Here is a 557-nt window from a genome sequence, read left to right on the forward strand (position 1 = left end):
TGAGTATCAGTAATATCTACACTCCCCCCTCACAACATATGCGTTTAATTTGTGAAATATACTTGGATACTTATAACTATAACTTATTTATTCAAATTGCAGGAATGTCTTAAAGACATAAAGACTTGAATGGCCACTAATGTCACGGTGAGTAGGATGAGCCGTGTGGAGAAAAATAAAGGAGGATCCAAATGCAGGCACGCGTGGAGGAGGTTTATTGTAAATATAAAACACAAGTAGAAAACAGCAAACAGAACTAAAGCTAAACTATACTGGGAACAACTAAACACATGAACACGAACAAGGGTGAGCAGAGGCACATGAAGGTTGAGAGCAGGGGGAGACACACACACACACACACAAACACACAAAAGCCTGAGGCCAATATTGCTGCGCTACAGTACAGCAGGATTACGGAGACTAACAAATGGACCAGATACTAGAACCTGAGGAGACACGACTTAAATACACACAGGAGAACACGAGGAAATTGAACACAGCTAGAAGTGATTGATGAGACGAGACAAGAGAGGCAAAACTGAATACACTCACATGAG

Source organism: Haplochromis burtoni, unplaced genomic scaffold (assembly GCF_018398535.1).
Source record: "Haplochromis burtoni strain Fernald_Lab_line unplaced genomic scaffold, NCSU_Asbu1 Contig_43, whole genome shotgun sequence".
Lineage (NCBI taxonomy): Eukaryota > Metazoa > Chordata > Actinopteri > Cichliformes > Cichlidae > Haplochromis > Haplochromis burtoni.